This window comes from Salmo salar, chromosome 17 (assembly GCF_965601325.2).
Source record: "Salmo salar chromosome 17, fSalSal1, whole genome shotgun sequence".
NCBI lineage: Eukaryota > Metazoa > Chordata > Actinopteri > Salmoniformes > Salmonidae > Salmo > Salmo salar.
Genome location: NC_138307.1, coordinates 7,052,039 through 7,071,929, shown reverse-complemented (window position 1 = coordinate 7,071,929; position 19,891 = coordinate 7,052,039). Strand labels below are relative to the sequence as shown.

Sequence of the window (19,891 nt, the reverse complement as noted above, 5' to 3'; positions counted from 1 at the left end):
ACACACACTTTCAGTCTTATAGTCATCCTCAATTTAATTTACTTCTGAGAGACCCGTGATTGCGGACAGATGTTGGCGTAGTGGACATAGTGTGTGCAAAACAGGGTGGAGGGGGGAGTTGGTTGGTCGGGTCATTGTTTAAACTTTACCTTACCGTCTGGTCATGGCTTTTTCCATGGCAGCTCTAACTCTCTCTCTCTCCAGCCCAATGAATCACAATTGGGTTTATTGGAAGGGACTTAACCCTTGTGGTTGATCGGTTGGCCTTTTGGAAGACAAATTGGTCCTATTTCTCATCTTGTTTTTTCATGAGAGATTATTAGCTGTGAAATTTTTAAAGGAGGCGAGGGTAGTGAGTTATGCTCGTTGTCATGCAGAGTACTGAGTGGGCTTTAGGACTGTAGTCTTGCCAGTGCATTCCTACTCAGGAAACGATTTGTTTGTATCAAACACTGAAGTCAGCCTTCACTTTAGCCTTGCCTCTATACTTTCAACAGCAACAGAAAACCACCTTTATTCAAACAGTGTGTGAGGTAGAGTACTCCTAAGTGCCTACCTAGATGACATGTTTTGAATAGTCAGGCCAGGGTGTGTTTTTGGCCTCTACAGTGTAGATGGAAGGGCTCTAAAGTACATTTCTCTCCTGTGAGTAGATCATGGGTACGCACACTGGGTCTCCTGTAGGTAGAAGTGGACACGGATCCAGTCATCTCAGATCTCTACAATTGCCAAGGAGGTAAGAGATAGGAGTTGGTTTGGGATTTAAGGGATATCGCTGCTGCCCAACCTACTGGGAAATGTTGGGCCAACTAAACTGTAAACTCCGGTCTGTACCCTACAGGTATGGCAGGGTAAGTTTGGCAGTGGTGGAAAAAGTACTTGATTGTCATACTTGAGTAAAAGAAGATACCTTAATAGAAAATGACTCACCCAGTAAAATACTATTTGAGTAAAAGTCTAAAAGTATTTGTTTTTAAATATACTTAAGTTTATAAAGTAAAAGTACAAATTATATCATATTCCTTACATTAAGCAAACCATACGGCACAATTGGTATTTTTTATTGACAGATAGCCAGGAGCACACTCAAACACTCAGACATAATTAACAAACAAAAGATGTGTGCTTAGTGAGTCTGCCAGATCAGAGACAGTAGGGATGACCAGGTATGTTCTCTTGATAAGTGTTTTTTATTGGACCATTTTCCTGTCAAAATGTAACGAGTATGTCACGTCCCGATCTGTTTCACCTGTCCTTGTGCTTGTCTCCACCCCCCTCCAGGTGTCGTCCATCTTCCCCACTTCTCACCTGGGTATTTATACCTGTGTTTTCTGTCTTTCTGTGCCAGTTAATCTTGTTTGTTGAAGTCAACCAGTGGTTTGTCTCAGTGGCTGCTTTTCCCCAGTCTCTCTTTTTCTCGTCCTCCTGGTTTTGACCCTTGCCTGTCCTGACTCTGAGCCTGCCTGCTGTCCTGTACCTTGGCCCCACTACTCTGGATTATCGACCCCTGCCTGCCTTGACCTGTCGTTTGTCTGCCCCTGCTGCAATAAACATTGTTACTTCAACACAGTCTGCACTTGGGTCTTACCTGAAACCTGATAGTACTTTTGGGTGTCAGGGAAATGTATGGAGTAAAAAGTACATTATTTTCTTTAGGAATGTAGTAAAGTAAAAGTTAGCGACAACAAAAAAATAGTAAAGTACAGACACCCCAAAAAACGACTTAAGTACTTAAGTATTTTACACCACTGAAGTTTGGGTACCTTATAGTTTGGGTTTGAGTGTAGCTAACAGGTCTGACTGCTAACACCCAGGCTAGCCTTCTCCTACCGGGTCACACCACTCCTAATGCTCAGTTTTCTCCAAGTGTGAGAAAATAAACATGATAATGATGAGTGGGGCTGCGTGCTGAATGAGGCCAGCTCCACATGTGCTTTGAGTTGGAAAGGGGGATTGGGAGGCTCAGGTCTGACAAGCCCCATTGGTCACTGATATAAGGCTGCCGCACTTTCAGGCTCTTCCGTGGGCCACCCCATAGACTCCCACGTGTGTTATAATCATTTAGGTGCAGGTTGTCATTGTTGAGCGAATTTGAATCAAAACATCTAATGAATCAGACTGATATATTCTCAGATTGTCTAGATCCGAGTAACCTACTCTTAATCAGCTTCCTAAATCGAACACTTGTTGACTTAAAAAAAAAAAAAACAACAACACTTAACACAGTAAATAATTAATAGATGTAAAGGAGTAATCATCCAAGGCTGCCATCTCGGTGCTATGGCAACCATGGAATTCCTACTGATTAACATCAAAATCAAATCAAATCAAACGCTATTAGTCACATGCGCCGAATACAACAGGTGTAGACCTCACAGTGAAATGCTTACTTACGAGCCCTAACCAACAATGCAGGTAAAAAAAAAATACAGATAAGAATAAGAAATAAAAGTAACAAGTAGTTAAAGATTGAATCATGCTTTTCAGATTGAAAAACATTACCACCATTTTTTTTGTACCTGATGAAACTGGGCAGTAGACTCACCTTATCTCCAGGCCATCAGACTTTTAAAGAGTCACCACTAGCCGGCCTCCACCCAGTACCCTGCCCTGAACTTTAGTCACTGCTACTAGCCGGGTACCTCCCGGTACACAACCCTGAACCTTAGAGACTGCTGCCCTATGTACTGTACATAGTCATTAAAAACGGGTCACTTTAATAATGTTTGCATACTTTTTAACCCAATATGTATATACTGTATTCTAGTCGAGGCTCATCCTATATAACTACTGCTGTACACACCTTTTCTATTCATATACTGTCAATACTGTCTATACACCCCATACTATACTATATATTTATATTCCGGACTCTGAGATTGCTCGTTCAAATATTTCTATATTTGTTAATAACTTTCTTTTTCATTTTGGGATTTGCGTGTATTGTTTTGTATTGGTAGGTATTACTGCACTCGTTAGCATTTCACTACACCCGAGATAACATCTGCAAAATAGGTGTACGTGACCAAAAACATTTCATTTCATTTGAAAGTCCCCTTTCTTCCTTCACTCAAATCCATAAAAGTTCTGGTGGACTCACATGAATTATGAAGAAGAGATGCATAGTTTTCACTACTATCAGAATTTCATGGCAACAACATCCCACTGGGCACATACTTACGTGGAAACAAAATTGATTCATCCAGTGTGTGCCTATCTTCTTTTCCAAGTTCCCAAAATAATAAACTCCAATGATAAACCCCACTTGATCCTACTGCCAAGCTCCACTGTGTAATGATTCATTATATTGAATATCACGTCTACCTGGCTGGCAGGTAGGAGAATGGGATTTATGAGGAATGTACTTCTCTCATGTTTATCTTACTGGAAGTGTTTTCAAGATCGGAGTTGGAATTTTGGTAAAAATGTAAACATAAATAACAGAATAATATATAATCCATGACAGCAGTCTTCATACATCTACTTTCCTCTACTTGACCGTCTGTTAACTGTGGCATCCAGAAGGTGGGGCACTACAGTGATCTTGGATGGAGACAAACAGCTCACCTTGGGTCCAAGGGCATCGTATTTATGACACCTGGGTCTGGCCTAGATCCCCAACCTTTGGGTTTTCCCAACTGATGACCACCACTCGCTCTGGACAAGTAGCATGGGCACAGATACTGTATGTTGTGGTCCCACAAAAGACATGGACACCACCTTACAGAATCATGTAAATGTTTCTAACGAAGAATGCAAATAAGGAGGCCCCTAAGGATCAACAGTAACGACATAAACTATATTTACAGAGAGAAGAAATGTCAAACAACATCTGCAAATGTCACTTACAATGTTTGTTCTATTAGCATGCAGCAAAAGTGCCATTGAAGAGTAGGCCTACTGTTTAACGCTGGTAGCTACAGTAGAACCAATATCTTGTTTTCCATTCATTCACATAAGCCCAGTAATCAGTATGGCTAATCAGCTGTTGGAAAAGCCAGCACAAATAAAGCACCCAAACACTCCAAAGTGGAACACTTGTGTTTGGGTGCTTTCTACATGCCACACTTTCCCTCCGACTACTTTAGGATCTATTATGTGGGTTTGCCTTATGCCTTTTAATGGAAATGTGTGGTGTTTATGTGTATTTAGTAACACATCTACAATAACTCAGATCAATACCCTTTTTGTACAGTATTCATGTTTTGATTTTGTGGGACCAATGTCTATACTTGTATATGTGGTATTGCATGAAATCTGAGGGACATTAGTCCTACGGTACTTATTTCTAATGGTGCTACTTGCGTGTCAATATGACCTGTTTGAGAAGATGCTCAGAATAACTCTCTTTTGGAGTTAGGAGAGTAGTATACTACTCTTTACTGAGAACACAAACATGCGGTTGTAATATATGTGACCAGCACAAAGTCAAAGTTCCTAACATTGACATTTTACATTTAAGTCATTTAGCAGACGCTCTTATCCAGAGCGACTTACAAATTGGTGGATTCACCTTATGATATCCAGTGGAACAACCACTTTACAATAGTGCATCTAAATCTTTTAAGGGGGGGGGGTTAGAAGGATTACTTTATCCTATCCTAGGTATTCCTTAAAGAGGTGGGGTTTCAGGTGTCTCCGGAAGGTGGTGATTGACTCCGCTGTCCTGGCGTCGTGAGGGAGCTTGTTCCACCATTGAGGTGCCAGAGCAGCGAACAGTTTTGACTGGGCTGAGCGGGAACTAACCTCTGCGGCTTTGCCTTTTCATATAACAGTGTGCTGCAGTGCCTCACCGCATGGTGGCCTACTGTAGCCTGGACATGAGAGGAGAGGCGATTGCATCGAGTCAACAGCAGTGCCTGGTGTTGAGGCTATCTCGGCTCGGGCTGCCTGACTCTAAGTGGGTAGAGTGAGCCCCTTCCCTCTGAAAAACTGCGTTCGCACGCAAGGGGCTGTGGGGCCCCATGTCCCAGCATTCTCAGGTGGTGACTTCAGGAGAAGACTGTGAAGCTGGAGCTGAAGAACTGAGAGTGGGCCAGGCCTATCTGGCCCATTGGGACCCGCCATCCACAGCCTCCCAGCCCCACTCTGTTATTTCTAGTGTTATTGAAGAGTGGGGCCTCCTCTGCTCTTGGCCGGGCTCTGTCCCTCCACTCATCTGTAGTTGATTAGGGCCCCGGTCGGTCGGTTGGTTTCTTCTCCCTGGTTCCCCAGCGCTGACATGAGGTATGGGCCTAGCGAGGCCCAGGCTACACTCACAGTGATAAACATGGCGGCTTTCCATGAACTCATGCATCCCCTTGTAGTGAATGAAAAATTGAACATTTTAGACCTAACAGTTAACACTCACTTCAAGCAGAACAGAGAGTGATAAAAGATCCCTGTTAATGTTAATGTTGTTGTATACGAGGCTGTCTGTCAAATTTGTTGATGTATTTTGTCATTATTGGTGTTGATTTGATAGGGGATGGATTTGATAACTTAGGTTGTGTTACAGTAGCAAGCATGCGGTACTATGCCGTAGCCAGTCTACTATGCCATAGCCAGCTGCTACACTATACCATGTGGCTTTGAGTACCTGTCAAAAAACACAACGGGACAAGCAAGGAGCTGACACTTCCTATTGCATACAATAACAGCATCCTTGTAGAAAAATTTTACAGTAAATACATTATACCTAAAGTATGTGGAAATATAGCCTAGTCCTTCCATGTTTTTTTTTTTTAGAATGTCACATTTTGTTTCCTTTGAGTGTTTAAACTTGGTTTTCGTTACTGTCACTGTCTGATGAAAATGTCTTATCTCCAATACAAAAAGTTTTCAGGAAATGAAAAATGAGCATATTTTCCCATTTAACTTCAGAAGCAATTTTGAATACATTTTACATCTTGGTATTAGTTATGAAATGTTCCGAGTACATTGAGGGGAGTTGATGCTTTTAGTAAACGTACAAAATTACAATTGGCCCAATTTTTTTTTACGATGTTATCAGACAGCGACGTTATGTAAAGTTCCATTCTCACTATTAGTCAGTGGATGTCATTATTATTTTAGTTGCTTAAATTGATCTGATAAGACGTGTGAGTTAAAGTGCAAATTCCCCGCTACAGGCCTGCCCTCTCTCGCTCTCTCTCCATGCCTATTGGCTTCATCCATAATGCATGGGATTATGGTCGCTGACTGGGAAATGTTTTTCCTGGAAACACGACAGTTTCCTTTTCTATTGGCCCTTCCCTCCTCTGCATCACTGAACACTTGTCAAAACCATTTTTAAACTCACGCGCATAGGACCGCTGTTCAACACACAGACTTTAAAAGTCAAATGTTAATCAACCATAACATTGTTCAAGGCACATGCAGAGGGTGAATTACGGTTAGGCCGTGCTTTTCTTGGCAGTCTTTTCCCTATTTTCTCTTAGAGGGATGAAAGCCAGCTGGGTATGTGTAGAGAGGAATGGTGTGGGCCTAAATTACAAAACAAATTCTGAGGTCAATTTACAATTGGATTTTGGATATCCCACATTCTATCACTACTCTTAATATTTGGGAAATATGTCTTCTTGTGATTTAACTGGATATTTATACATTTATTATCAATTTATTATTCAAATGTTCAAAGGGTTGGATACATTAGATTAATGAGGCAATATATACTGAATAATGGTTGCAATGAACTTAACCAAGAATGAGCATATTGAAACTATTTGGTCTGAAAAAGAGGAGGAAGAGGGAGCTACTAGATTAGATGCATAGCAGTTAGACAAAAACCTCTCTCTTAAAAGAGCTGAGGGTCATTTCATAATTGTAACGTTCGTCGTAAGAAGTGGACCAAAATGCAGCGGGTATATTGATCATCTTCTTATTTATTAAAGAAAAAACACTTAAACAAAACAAATGATGAAAACAGTCCCGTAAGGTGCACAGACTATACAGGAAACAACCACCCACGAAACACAAGTGAAACAAACCCCAACTAAATATGGCCTCCAATTAGAGCCAACGACAACCAGCTGCCTCTAATTGGAGGTCCTAACAAAACCCCAACATAGAAATAGAAAAACTAGTTAACACATAGAAATATAAAATGTAGAACATAAACCAAAAAAACCCGAACCACACAAAACAAATACCCCCTGCCACACCCTGACCAAACTACAATGACAAATAACCCCTTTTACTGGTCAGGACGGGACAATAATATTGATAATGTTAGAGAGGAAATAAGTTTTAGCCCTCCATATACTGAGCCAAAAGCATAAACTTTTATGTACCGTGTTTTCAATCATTTCTTTGTGTGTTTAATGTTTATCTGTCCTTAACTTACTTTACAGTTTTTTTGTTTGCTTTCTGTGTACGTCCATCAACACAGCTAACAAGCTGAGCTAGCTACCAACTGGGCACATCAGTTCAACATCTAGGAGACGGTCTTTAATAAGGTAAAGCCAAAGACGTTTATTACCGGATGTCGAGTGACGTCACTGAAATCGACCAAAACCTGACTGGAGTTTTCAGGGAGAGTGACAGCGAGCCAACCTCGAACTGGTAAGACCCTATCCCAAAAAATTGGTAAAATGGAGAAGATATATGAAATGCTGTATGCAACAACGTTTCATGAAATGTTTGGCCTCTTATTTAACAAGCTATTATACATTCTTAGAAAAAAGGTGCTATCTAGAACCTAAAAGGGTACTTCAGATGTCTTCATAGGAGAACCCTTTGAAGAACCATTTTTGGTTCCAGGTAGTACCCTTTCCTGACATCGTTCTACATGAAACTCAAAAGAGTTTTACTTGAAACCAAAAAGGTTCTACCTGGTTCTACCTGGAACCAAAAAGGCTTCTCCTATAGGGACAGTGCAGCTCGTTATTTGGGTTAGCCCAGGTTGAACTTGGCATGTAGCCTACTGCCGACTATTTGACAAATTGAGGAAGACGTTTATTGAATTGTGCCTCTGTCTCTCTAGGTGGCCAGAGGTGCCTTTATAACCTCTGTCAGTTAACCAATCAGAGAGAGAGAGAGAGAGAGAGAGAGAGAGAGAGAGAGAGAGAGAGAGAGAGAGAGAGAGGAGAGAGAGAGAGAGGAGAGAGAGAGAGAGAGAGAGAGAGAGAGACACACTTCTCAGTCAGTTTCTCTGGTGATAGTCCAGGTGTGGATGCATTTTTCTTTGATGCATTCTCGGCTGTACAGTGTACATTTAGCTCACTTTTTAACAGCTTTCGATTATGGATAATACTGTAAATCTAATTTGGCACTGCTGTAAACACTCATATAACCCTAATATGCTTGCTTAGAGACAGGGATTTTAATTATTTCTGAAAGCATGTAGAGCTATGAAATGTTTGAGTGACATTTTTGAACTTGTGTCTTCTGTATCTCATGACGTATCTTCTCGACCCAGAAAGGCTTGGAGATAATCTCAATTGCATACCCCTCGCATCCTCTCTCCTTTCTCGTCACCTACTTCTCACAACCCATGGGATGAGAAAGCCAGAGGCCCCTCCCCTGTGACCTTCTCCTCCAATGGGTTTCAAGAAGGAGGCGAGGAGAGATGAGAGAGGACTCAATTGAGATTCCCCCATAGAGAGACATCCAGGTAGAAGTGACTGTGAGCGGCCTCAACTGGTGTGACCTGGAAGAACTTGCCCAGAACTGAGTGAGATGAAGGACATTTATCAATGGTCTGCTATGCTCCTTATGGGAGCCAAAGATTCCTAGTAAGTCAAGTAAGTAATCTTCTGGGTCATCTTAAGAAGTCAAAGGCCTCCATGTTTTATTTTAGATCTGTATCCTTTTACTGTTAAATTCGTCAAAATGCTTTAAGTTTTATAAGCTTGCTGAAGGCAGTAAATTTGGTGGAGAAATTGACAAGCACAACACAAAAAGGAAAAAAGCCATGCCCCTATTGCGTTACAAAGTGAAGATCAGGCTATTGTTTGATTTGGCCCAGAGAAACCAACTGCCAGTCTGGGACCAACCTCAAAGTGAAATCACAAGTAACGTGTAAAATTGGGACAAGATGATCTGGGTGGAGAATGAGAGAGAAGTTGTTTGAACAGGAACAGGCATTGGCAGACTTGATGTGTTTTCAATCCCAGGTGAGGTCCGGTCCTCTGATCAGGAGTCCAGTAGTAGTGTTCCAATTCATTTCACTCAGGACTTGGCTCTTACTGGTGTGTATGTGCGTGTGGGTGTGTGTGTGTATGTGTGTTTGTTTGTTACTCAAACCAGACATCATTATGTACTATTTCACTGCTTCAGACTCGTCATAAAAACAAGTGACCACACAGCCACTCAAAGGCAATGGCCTTAATTGCCTCTGGCACTTTTTCTCACAGTATCCAGAAATAACAATGAGCACTAAACGGCTTTCTGCATACTAAGCTACTTAGCTACTTTTTTTTCTGGTGGCATTCGTAAAGCTGGCATGTAGTGTTTCAGTTCACTCAAGACTTGGCGGTGTGTGTGTGTGTGTGTGTGTGTGTGTGTGTGTGTGTGTGTGTGTGTGTGTGTGTGTGTGTGTGTGTGTGTGTGTGTGTGTGTGTGTGTGTGTGTATGGAGGTATTCATAAAGCTGTTCTTTGCACCTGTGGAGAGGGGATTGCAGGGATTGGGGCAGACAGAGTGAGGTCAGTAAACTCATTGGATGTTTTAATTAGCTCGTTTTTAATCCTCCTTTTTATTTACTATTTAACACATCTGAATTATTCTGCCTCAGAGGCTGGGAGGCTCTGGTTGTATAGGGGTTTAATATGATTCTGTCTCATTGGAGGATGGTGACTAGAAAATGTGGGAGGATGGGAGACCCACAGTATAGTCGCAGACTGCATGGAGTCGACAAAGCATGTTTAAAAAAATCATCAAAGACAACTTATTTTAACCCTAAGATTTAATAAATACATTTTTTGTTAAATAGTGTGGGGAATGGGAATGAAAGTTGATGTTGACTGTTGATACTCACGCAGTGTTGGGAAGGGATCACAGCAGTGACTGAATGGGGTTATAAGACATGAGTTGAGGTGTTCGAGAGGCTTGACTTCAGTGCAGGACAGGGGTTGAGGTGTTCAGAGGCTTCAGTGCAGGACAGGGGTTGAGGTGTTCAGAGGCTTCAGTGCAGGACAGGGGTTGAGGTGTTCAGAGGCGTCAGTGCAGGACAGGGGTTGAGGTGTTCAGAGGCTTCAGTGCAGGACAGGGGTTGAGGTGTTCAGAGGCTTCAGTGCAGGACAGGGGTTGAGGTGATCAGCGGGTTTCAGTGCAGGACATGCTCATCATGGATGGATGCGGTTGGAGAGCTCAGCTCTTCCACTGAGGATAGGACAGGATTTGACTGGGAAGACAAAAAACAATAACACAACACAGTTAGACAGAAGTGCTAAGAATTTGTTAGTCCAAGCAAGGATTAATCTACCTCCAAGTCTCCTGTAGTTTGAAGAAATTCATTTGAATTGAATAATAACCTAAAAATGCTCATCTATCACTATCTCAATCTTTCAATCTATCCAACAATGCCACCAACTCACCAAGCTTCTAAATCAGACATGTGTAGGACTAGGTTAGTTCTCTGATCCTTTGATTGAGTGGACAACATGTTAGTTCATACTGCAAAAGCTTTAATTGGTTGGAGGTTGTCCTCCGGAAGGCCAATGAAAGCGGGTGAAAAGCAAGTGCCTCCTAGCTTTTGTACTGAAGTCAATGTAGCCAGAGGAGGATGGAAAATATCTGTCCTCCAGCTACACCGTGGTGCCCTACAGAGTGCTGTTGAGGCTACTGTAGAACATTGCAAAACAGTGTGTTTTAATTAGGTATTTGGTGACATTTGAATATATTTACTATAGTTTTATCTAAAAAGGATTGCATTTTATTATTGTTTCACTATTTGTATTTTTATGAAATTCACTGAGAAGCATGGTCCTCCCCTTCCACCTCTGAGGAGCTTCCATTGGTGTGTGTGTGTGTGTAATGTGTTAACAATAACTGTCTTATTAGGTCCAGACAGAGGGAGGGAATTTTTTACCTCATCCCAACACATCCAGTCCTCCACCCTGTGCTCACTCTTCCATCGCACGGATGTCACCCCCTCTGTCCTCTTCTCTGAAATCATCCTTTGTCCTGGCTTGGACCACATACAGTTGAAGTCGGAAGTTTACATACACCTTAGCCAAATACATTTAAACTCAGTTTTTCACAATTCCTGACATTTAATCCTAGTAAAAATTCCCTGTCTTAGGTCCGTTAGGATCACCACTTTATTTTAAGAATGTGAAATGTCAGAATAATAATAGAGAGAATGATTTATTTCAGCTTTTATTTATTTCATTACATTCCCAGTGGGTCAGAAGTTTGCATACACTCAATTAGTATTTGGTAGCATTGCCTTTAAATAGTTTAACTTGTGGCCATCACAAGGCTTTGTGATGGCCACTCCAATACCTTGACTGATGTCTTGAGATGTTGCTTCAATATATCCACATAATTTTCCTTCTTCATGAAGCCATCTATTTTGTGAAGTGCACCAGTCCCTCTTGCAACAAAGCAGCCCCACAACATGATGCTGCAACCTCCGTGCTTCACGGTTGGGATAGTGTTCTTCGGCTTGCAAGCCTCCCCCTTTTTCCTCCAAACATAACGATGGTCATTATGGCCAAACAGGTCTATTTTTGTTTCATCAGACCAGAGGACATTTCTCCAAAAAGTACGATCTTTGTCCCCATGTGCAGTTGCAAACCGTAGTCTGGCTTTTTTAATGGCGGTTTTGGAGCAGTGGCTTCTTCCTTGCTGAGCGGCCTTTCAGGTTATGTCGATATAGGACTCGTTTTACTGTGGATATAGATACTGTACCCGTTTCCTCCAGCATCTTCACAAGGTCCTTTGCTGTTGTTCTGGGATTGACTTGCACTTATCGCATCAAAGTACGTTCATCTCTAGGAGACAGAACACGTCTCCTTCCTGAGTGGTATGATGGCTACGTGTTCCCATGGTGTTTATACTTGCATACTATTGTTTGTACAAATGAACGTGGTACCTTCAGGCGTTTGGAAATTGCTCCCAAGGATGAACCAGACTTGTGGAGGTCTACATTTTTTTTCTGAGGTCTTGGCTGATTTCTTTTGATTTTCCCATGATGTCAAGCAAAGAGGCACTGAGTTTGAAGGTAGGCCTTGAAATACATCCACAGGTACACCTCCAATTGACTCAAATTATGTCAATTAGCCTGTCAGAAGCTTCTAAAGCCCTGACATTATTTTCTGGAGTTTTCCAAGCTTTTTAAAGGCACAGTCAACTTAGTGTATGTAAACTTCTGACCCACTGGAATTGTGGTACAGTGAATTATAAGTGAAATAATTTGTCTGTAAACAATTGTTGGAAAAATTGCTTGTGTCATGCACAAAGTAGATGTCCTAACCGACTTGCCAAAACTATAGTTTGTTAACAAGAAATTTGTGGAGAGGTTGAAAAACGAGTTTTAATGACTCCAACCTAAGTATATGTAAACTTCTGACCTCAACTGTAGATGGATCTTTGTTGTTTTGAGACAGAGGAAGGGATGTCACAATGGCCTGTGACTCAGCACATCTGCATCTGCACCCCACTTCGTCCATCCTTCCTTCATCGATCCGTTTTCCTAGTGACTGATGGGATTGAACTAACTGTGTGGTCCTCTAATTACCCATTCTAACGGGAAGTTATGCTCTTGGCGGCCCAGACCCCTCTTCTTCTTCACATAATCATTTGTCTCTAGCAGGCCAGGGAATTTCACTGGCGTCCCTCCAACAGAACGGTCTGAGCGTCTGGGCCTAAGCTAACTCAAACCCCTGGCTGTCTCTCTGGCCCTGCCCACACCAGCCGCCTGCCAACAGCCCTGCTTATCATTACCAGCAGAATGTGCCCATCTAAAACACCCTTATTTCTAGAAACAAACACTCCGTCTCTGCCAGTCTAGCCCACTCTGTTATTGGCAGAGTATACCTCTGAATTCAGGTAAGATTTAAATTAGACTGGTCAGCTCGGTATTGCTTAATGGTAAAGAGCAACTTAAAGCATCCTTTGTATTTTGCTACCAACACTTTTCTCTGAGCCTACAACAGCCTTTTGCTTTTGCTTGTTTGGCATGGTATCCATTATGCATTCCTTACTTGAGATACTTGGTACTGCCATACTTGGAGTTTTGAAGCACTTCACCCAGTGTACAACCTTCACAACAAGTCAGCTATCCTGATGGCAAGTAAATCAGTCTATCGCCTCGTAATTCTCCATCAGTATTGCCACCCCTGTTTCATAAAAGTAATCAAACAGATGTCCGGACCAGTTTTATTACTTGATAATAAAATACATCCATATCATAAATCTCCCACGGTGGAGGCCCTCACTTCCCCAGGCACTTTATAAAATGTGGTCAGGGAGTGATATTCAAAACAGTCATATACAGTCATAACAGGACAACTTACAGTTCAAATGTACAAAGAAGTTCCCAAGCCAGAGTCTATGTTAACCCCTTTAACCCTCACCTTAACACATTCCCTCAACCTCAACTCTAAACCTAACCTCTGTACACGACATCAAAATACAACTTGAACGTTAAGGTTGACTGAGAAGGATGCTTTTCACTATTCATTTCACCACTCTATCACCAACTGTCACGTCTCTGTTGAACACGTTACTTTCATAAGGAGTGGTTGTTGATCAGTGGTGTTCCAGTATTCTCATTGCAGTACTTAGAATTTACCACAGGGTGGCGCAGTCAGAACATTTGACTTCCATACAACTACTGTATCCTTTTCACCACAAGAGGGAAGTGTCTCACTATCACAGAAAATGTAATACCACAGATAGAACAATGAGCATTTCCACTCAATAGTGGCCGGCAGTGGGAGAATATCGAGCGAGATGGACTTTGGCCGACATTCTTGCTCATTTTCTCATCCATGAAACATTTGATCTCCATACAGGTTTCTGTTACCAATCTAAAATCTGTAACAAACAGAGTGGACTGTGTTTTGTAGACTTTACCCTTTGCCAAAGTAAAAAAAAAAAGGGCATTGTTTCGAGTGCACACGCGTACGTCACAGAGAAGGCGTTCCCTACCGGAAATATGCAAATAACGCGCCAATAAGATCTCACTAGCTCGTGTTTGGCTCTGCCCACCTTGCTTGTTCTGCCCACTATGATTCATTTGCTCCCATTGGAAACGACAGGCTCTGATCTATCTTGGGTTAGTTATAAAACTCCCTGCTAATACTTTAGTGGAGGTGTAGACCAATGAATTGAGTCAAAGGCAAAGTAAAAATAGATGTACTTTTATGAATGTACATACACTTCAAGAGCTTATCCAGGAGAGTGCAAGGCTTTCAGCACTGATTGGTGCTAACCATTAAATAAAATAACAAATTCTCCTAGCTTATAAAGATGTCTCGTGATTAACATGACAGCTTTTATTCCATTGTTAAATCTTATGGAATGAATGTTAATCCCTCTTAGGTTTTTAGGACTAAGTGGCTTTAACAATAAAACTTGAACAATAAACTGTATTTGCCCTGTCTGTGTGAAATTATGTTTTTTTCTATTCTCATCTAATAGTGAATGAGCACAAAGGAAGACATCCCTATGTTATGTAATGATGGATAAATTGGCATCATTCATCCACCCTTCCAACATGACAATGGGGCTCACTGTTCCTAAGAAGTTTGTGCAGAAGCTTGAACCATTTGTTCGATAAAAGAAAAGCATTGTGCGACGAGTAGGTGAGTCATTTCTAGGTGAGAAAATTGCTTTCCTTGTTCATCCACTTTCCAATTAGTCACACTTATGCCGCAGACGCAGCTCTGTAATAAAATGGGGTTTAATTGAGTTGAAATGTGGGATCTGACACAAAGGAGAACTAGAGCCAATTAATTGTTATGTTTGGGGCCTCCGGTAGACCTGCATACCAAACAAGGCTATTAGTCCAGTCAGTGGCCTAACTCTCTTTGTCCACAGGAAAATAGTGTTCATAAAAAGGCAGATCACACATCAAGTTGCTGTGTTTACCATTAAGAACTGGGATGTACTCAATATGAGGAATAGTTACTTTAGCACTATCTTTATTCATTTGTATTAATTGCTGTTGAATAGACTGTATATTGTCTCTGGCTATTTCCCTGAAGAGTTGTAGCTATCTGCTCTAAAGAATTCAATTTCATTTTGACAATCCTGTAACACGGAGTCAGTCCACAGCAGAAATGACAGCGGAAATGTATCGGCCTTCTAAGAGAGTGTAGAATAGATGCTGAAGATGCCTCTGCCTTTCAAGCAAAACCTGGCAGAGGAAATGTAAGGTGAGCAAGATGTTTTGTGAGATCTATTTTTCCTGTTTCATCTAATTAGAGACAAAGCTTTATAGCAGATTTCTCACATCAGTCACCCCACACACTGTGCGCGTGTGATGTAGTTAGTCTGTTTGCTGAATTTCCGGAGTGATAATTGGCAGAGCAAAGACACAGCCATGCTCCTACCGTGTTATGACTGTGGGGAACCTGGGAGGCCTCTGCCAACACACACACACACACACACACACACACACACACACACACACACACACACACACACACACACACACACACACACACACACACACACACACACACACACTCCTCAGTTTCTTACTTTCATAACCTAAGGATGTACAATTTGCTCCACTATATTTGGTCTGTTAGGATTATGCTGTAAATAAGATACAACTTTAGGAGATGACTGCCTGCTCTAATGAATGCAAAGCTGCAAAGTTAATGCCAGGGTGTCAGGTGCAATGACAAGTGATATTGGGCTCCCACTTTTAATTAAATCTAAATGGGCCTGCAGTCAACTGAGTAATTACACCCAGGGAACTGAATTATCTGGTTGAAAGTTTGTCACAACAACTAAGTCTGGAAAGACAATTGTAATGGAACTTGGGAACTGGCTTCTCACACTGAGAAAGAAAAATACAAAGTACAGAGACCTTTCAATGGTCTGCCTGCATTCAAAAAGCAGTAATTAAAAAAAATACAAATAGGATGGAACTACAGTATATGAAAAAAGTGAGCATACACTAGGACCCAAAGTTACCCATCCATATACACACAAACACAATTCCAGTAGTTTGTTAATGACAATATAGCCTAGCAGACTACCTGCAGATGATTCAGTGCTGGCTGACTTGTTTTGCTGATGGGGTTTCTGCAGGTGCAATGCAGTTACACATGAAATAGCAAAAGCCAATTTCCCCTAGTGACCGTTCATATGAGGATGATTTATCAGTTATCATAGAGTAATAATGATTAGGCCTATATCACCTCTTACTGCTGAGCGCACCAGGCAGGCAGGCAGGCAGGCAGGCAGGGAGGCAGGCAGGCAGAGAGTCAGGCAGGCAGAGAGGCAGGCAGGCAGGGAGGCAGGCAGGCAGAGAGTCAGGCAGGCAGAGAGGCAGGCAGGCAGAGAGGCAGGCAGGCAGGCAGGCAGGCAGGCAGGCAGGCAGGCAGAGAGTCAGGCAGGCAGAGAGGCAGGCAGGCAGGGAGGCAGGCAGGCAGGCAGGCAGGCAGAGAGGCAGGCAGGCAGGCAGAGAGGCAGGCAGAGAGGCAGGCAGGCAGGCAGAGAGGCAGGCAGAGAGGCAGGCAGGCAGGCAGAGAGTCAGGCAGGCAGGCAAAGAGGCAGGCAAAGAGGCAGGCAGGCAGAGAGGCAGGCAGGCAGAGAGCCAAGCAGCCAGCCAGCCAGGCAGGCAGGCAGAGAGGCAGGCAGGCAGGCAGGCAGGCAGGCAGGCAGGCAGGCAGGGAGGCAGGGAGGCAGGCAGGCAGGGAGGCAGGCAGAGAGGCAGAGAGGCAGGCAGGCAGAAAGCCAAGCAGCCAGGCAGGCAGAGAGGCAGGCAGGCAGAAAGCCAAGCAGCCAGGCAGGCAGAGAGGCAGGCAGGCAGGCAGGGAGGCAGGGAGGCAGGCAGGCAGGGAGGCAGAGAGGCAGGCAGGCAGGCAGGCAGGCAGGCAGGGAGGCAGGGAGGCAGGCAGGCAGAAAGCCAGGCAGGCAGAGAGGCAGGCAGGCAAACAGGCAGGCAGGCACCCTCCTTATGGACAGTAAATGCACGTTGCATAGTGGGAGCAAGACATAAGGTTATTATGATCTCTGGGATCAGAGGGCAGTGTACTGTGTGAATCTTTCAAAACCAAACTACAGGTATATAAATGACTAACAGTTGTTAGTGGGGATGATGTTGCCTTTAGTTTGATAGGGAAACAAGGATTCATCAAAGTAAACAGAAAGGAACAGACTTAATTAAACGCAGTTCAAAGAATAACACCATCTGTTCCCTCTTTTCTGAATAACTTTTCTTCATTTCTGCCTAGTTTTGCAATTACAAGCTTGTGAATTCTTCTAAAAACTGTTTTAACACTGCATTGGTTTAACACTGTTTAAAACTGGAATTCTTACTTGGTGAAACTGCCACGTCCGTTTGCGATATTACAACAACAAAGAAGCTATTTCAAACAACAAACACCGTTTTTTTCCCGCACTGACATCATTGCACAAAACAAAAATCATGACTCTGAATGATCGGCTATGAAAAGCCAACTGACATTTACTCCTGAGGTGCTGACCTGTTGCACCCTCAACAACCACTGTGATTATTATTATCTGACCCTGCTGGTCATCTATGAACATTTGAACATCTTGGCCATGTTCTGTTATAATCTCCACCCGGCACAGCCAGAAGAGGACTGGCCACCCCTCAGAGCCTGGTTCCTCTCTAGGTTTCTTCCTAGCCACCGTGCTTCTACATCTGCATTGCTTGCTGTTTGGGGTTTTAGGCTGGGTTTCTGTACAGCATTTTGTGATATCGGCTGATGTAAAAATGGCTTTAGAAATACATTTGATTGATTGATTGATGGGGGGCGAACAATGACGCCGTTTCACCTTATGCGGATGTCAGATATAACACTGAGTTGGTTTAACAGTTCTCTAATGTTGCTCTGTTGGGGATCCCCTCTCTCTCTGCTAAGTTTGACATTCACAACTCTTTGGGGAAGTGCTGAGTGCAGGAACTATTCCTGGCTGTAACAATGTAGCATCCATCTTCACAGGCAGATACTGTATTATTTATTCTTGTAACCCTGGCCCCCCAAAAATGTACTTCATAACCTTCCCAATGCACCTCTGAACAGAAGCGTCAAAAGCCTTAACATAAACCCCGGAGCAGACTTTGTGCGAGCAATTTTGCGAGAACTGCTTATCTTGCAATATTCAATATCCATAGCGGAAACGTATTGAAATAGTAATTGAGTCTGGAATGGAAGTCCTTTCTCCTAGGAAGCTTGCCATGTCAGGGGCTAAGTCACATTATATCTTCATTATAGCTTATAGGATATTCGCTGAAGAATAGAATAGAGCAACTTGGATGAGCTGGAGTTGAGCATTTTCTTGTTTTATTGTGGCTGTATTATGCAAAACTCTCCTTTCTCAAGAGCCCCAGAACCTTAAAAGTGCATCCCAAATGGCACCCTAATCCCTACGCAGTGCACTACTTTTGACCAGGGCCCATAGGGAATAGGGTTGCATTTGGGACAGAGCCTAAGCCATGGGGATATTCTAACAAGATGATTCAATGAGTTTCCTGTTCCCGTTCTTCTTCCATTTGTCTGAACACATCCAAGTCTCTGTCCCAAATGGCAGCCTATTTCCTGTACATACTGTAGTGCACTATTTCTGACTAGAGCTCTATGGGTGCTGTTTGGGACGCACACAAGATTTAGCCTATTGTCTAACAAGGGAGATAATCCACACAACTCAGACTACAGGACCATGGGCTTCCAAGTCAAGTTATTCATTAATTCATGTACTGTATCCTCTTTTACTGGAATTAGCTACAACTCAAAGAGAGTGAGGTAGCTACATTGTTCAAAATAAATTCTATGTTTTCATCGTTGATGTGTTTAGGTAAATACAGTCGCATGCCATATTCATCCATGGAGAATACTAGCATTTATTTTATGCCATTTTGTAGACAGTAGGAGAAGAGATGGAAAAGTCACCAGCTTTGGCTTTACCATTGTTCAAGCTTCACAGAGCAGTCGAGATGAAATGAATTTATGTTGATGCCTTCAGGGCCATATCAAAGTATGGCTTATTGTCGCAATAAAAAGTATGTTCTCTGCACACCAAGGCCAGGAGGAAAGCTGGGATACAATTGTAAGAGAACACAATGGGTGCCTTTCGAACGGTTATTTGATTTCTAATAATAAAAATACATTGAATGGGAAGTGCGGCTGGTTGCAAGGCTGACTTCCTGATTATTGCCTTTCAAGCGCCTGGTGCTTGTGTATAGCTGTCTAGGCCAAGCTATAGCTTCAGTGACCCTGGAATGACTCCTGTAGAAAAGTTTTTCATCTCCTTGAGAGGTGTCAATGGCCCTGCTGAAGTCACGGCCGAGTCCCAAGTGGCACCCTATTCCCCCCATAGGACCCTGGTCAAAAGTACCCTAGTGCACAAAATAAGAAATAGGGTGCTATTTGGGACATATCTTATGTAAGCGTTTTCCTCTCTGATGGTTGGTCCCCTGATCAATAGGACTTGATATGATGTCGGTGAGGACGGCAGTTGGATAGATGTCTCAATGGCGTTATTGTCTTTACCTCAATCAGACAGAGCACTCTAGCTAATGCACTCAAACACACACTGAGTCACTGGCTTTGAAGTTAGACTTGATTAGAGAATTGAAGGAAAAACCTGTTTGGAGAAAGGTTAGCAATTGTTCCATACTTTGATTAGGAAGACAAATGGAAATAAATACTTTCAACTTGCAGTCAAATGGCCAAAAGTAAGTGTTATTTGCCAGCCCGTAGATCAGGTGATATATGATCTTGAGCTTGGCTTGTATTGTCTTGTATCCCGACCAAGAA

General features: G+C 42.6%; 1 long non-coding RNA gene across 1 annotated transcript; it reads right to left on the bottom strand.

Moving 5' to 3' along the window:
* Positions 1-6,843: 6,843 nt before the first annotated feature.
* Positions 6,844-16,554, bottom strand: LOC123728150 (uncharacterized). Its single transcript, XR_014381078.1, has 3 exons — positions 11,011-16,554; positions 9,958-10,323; positions 6,844-9,583 (listed from the first exon to the last, which is right to left on the bottom strand). It is a non-coding gene; the product is annotated as an uncharacterized LOC123728150 (long non-coding RNA).
* Between the last annotated feature and the right edge of the window lie 3,337 nt (positions 16,555-19,891).